This window comes from Genypterus blacodes, unplaced genomic scaffold (assembly GCF_046128005.1).
Source record: "Genypterus blacodes isolate CSIRO-AG114 ecotype Tasmania unplaced genomic scaffold, CSIRO-AGI_Gbla_v1 ptg000276l_1, whole genome shotgun sequence".
Classification (NCBI taxonomy): Eukaryota; Metazoa; Chordata; class Actinopteri; order Ophidiiformes; family Ophidiidae; genus Genypterus; species Genypterus blacodes.
In genome coordinates, this window is record NW_027467067.1 from 7,501 (window position 1) to 10,000 (window position 2,500).

Genomic DNA, 2,500 nt, shown 5'->3' on the forward strand with positions numbered 1-2,500 from the left:
ATAATTTAAATTCACTGACCAGCTCAAGTACAAACCAAAGATATTTTTTTTTTTTTTACACATGCAATAATATAAACATGTCCAACTGTCAAAGTCATTCTCATTGTGATATCAACCCGTCATGTGTTTTGATATTTTCCTGTTGTTACACTAAACATGGAGGGAAGAACACACACGCTCAGCCAGACTCACACACCAGCAAACACTCCAGAGAACTAACCCTAACTACTTTAGGTACGTTTGATTATTGTGATGAATCAAACAAAACAAAACTGCAGCACTTTAGAGTTTTTACTCTGTTTATTAATGTTATAAATAAAACTGCAAAGGGGAGGGATTCTGTAAAAGCAAATTCATTTATAGAAATAAATCGGAGCTGAGGATGGATGGAAGTGTGAGTGTGTGTGTGTGCACATGTGTGTGTGTGTGTGTGTGTGTGTGTGTGTGTGTGTGTGGGTGTGGGTGTGGGTGTGGGTGTGGGTGTGTGTGTGTGTGTGTGTGTGTGTGTGTGTGTCTTTAAACAGCCTGTGATTGGTGAAAATAAACAGACTGAGAGCTGACACATGAGGAGATAACACGGTGTGTGTGTGTGTGTGTGTGTGTGTGTGTGTGTGTGTGTGTGTGTGTGTGTGTGTCTGTGTGTGTCTGTGGGTCATGATGATGTATAAGGCGTCGTCAGGCAGATGGAGACAAAAACATGAAGTATGACAGAGACAAAGAAAGAGAGAGACAGAGAGAGACAGAGAGACAGAGACAGAGAGACAGAGAGAGAGACAGAGAGACAGAGAGAGAGAGAGACAGAGAGACAGAGAGAGATAAAGACAAAGAGAGACAGAGAGAGAGAGAGAGACAAAGAGAGAGAGACAGGGAGAGAGAGAGAGAGAGAGAGAGAGCGAGAGAGAGAGAGAGCGAGAGAGAGAGAGAGAGAGAGAGAGAGAGAGAGAGGGAAAGAGAGAGAGCGGGGCAGAGAGACCAGAAAGAAAGCTGGGAAGCAAAAGAAAAGGAATCAGTAATAATAATAAGTTTATCACTCAAACATACTACAGTACAACATAAGAAAGTAAACAGACGTGTTTGATAGATTGATTGATTGATTGATTGATTGATTGTTTGTCTCCCAGCTGATCTGTGGCATTTTATCATATAGAATCATAAAATGTTTACATTTCACTTTTATGTAAATCACATGTCAACATTTTTGTAAATGTTTTAATTTGAGAACAGAAATGTAAATACAGCAAAGTCCTTAGAAATCTGTGTCTCCATGACGACCTACAGTCAGATTCTACGCTGAGTTCACTGACCGCAGGACATGGAAGTGCACTTTAGTTTGGGTGAATAAAGTTATTATTATTGTTCTAAATACATAAATGGTAACACAGTAACACTTCTTCATACACTCATATTTATTTCCATTGCGTTTCTTCTATGATTTCTCAGTTTTAATCAGAAAATGATTTATTTTCATGAACACAAATAAAAAGTAAATCAACATAAACTCATTTTCTCATATTTTAGACTAAATGACTTCATCCTCATAGTTTTTATAATTTTACGTTGAACATGAATCACAGGTGTTTACATTTCTAATCATAATATTGAAATATTAAAAAATAACCAGAATGAATTCAGTTGGATGTTTTTAACAATGAAATGTGGGAAATTATGATTGGATTCATTTTATTATTTCAGCTCAGATTAATGATCTGTAATTAAAAACGTTAAAGTCTTTATAAATTAAAGGTAAAATAAAATCTAAACATTTAAAATGTGTTTCTGTTTTACATCATGAAGATATTTTAATATAAAATGTATTCATCTTCATCTTCATCATGCTACGGCGTGTTTGGAGACTTTATTATGTTTATTAGACAAAGTTTGGGTCATTGTTTTCTTTTGTTTTTTAGTCTGAAAGTCTCTTTTATTTTAAAGACGTACTTGCTTATCTTTATTCATTTTGATTTCCGGCGCCGTGTCCCTTTTTTCTCTGATTGTTAAATTTGCTCATCAAACTCACCATGTTGTTGTTGTTGTTGTTGTTGTTTTTGTTGTTGTTGTTGTTATTCAATTTTCCACCAAATTGAAAAAAAAAGAATTGATTTGTTTTTGTTAATTAGTTCATTTTTATTTTTGGTCATTCTAAATACTTCTATCTTTATGAAACCTGCTTCAATAAAAAAGGCAAAAATAAAACTGATCTGTGTTTGTGTGATCCGTGAGGACGCGCGCGCCTCCGTGTGAAGACAATAGATCATAAATAAAACTCTAAAGACCCTAAAGACCCTAAAGACCCTAAAGACCCCGATGCTCCGCTCCGACGCTCTGAGTGTTTGACTGAATAAATGTCGTGACCCGCAGAAACAACACAAACAGCCATTAAAGGGGCCGCGGCGCTTTGATCTCCTTAAATAAGAACGTTAAAATGATCTAATGGACACGTTCAGGTTGTCACGGAAACATGCGCGAGCGGAGAAAATCATGTTGGTTTTGAACCCGAAAC

At 36.3% G+C, this 2,500-nt stretch overlaps 1 protein-coding gene across 1 annotated transcript in view; it reads right to left on the bottom strand.

Annotated features, from left to right (window-relative positions):
- Positions 1-2,500, bottom strand: part of prrx1b (paired related homeobox 1b) — a 7,692-nt gene that overhangs the window by 3,922 nt on the left and 1,270 nt on the right. The gene's annotated exons all lie outside the window — the stretch shown is intronic.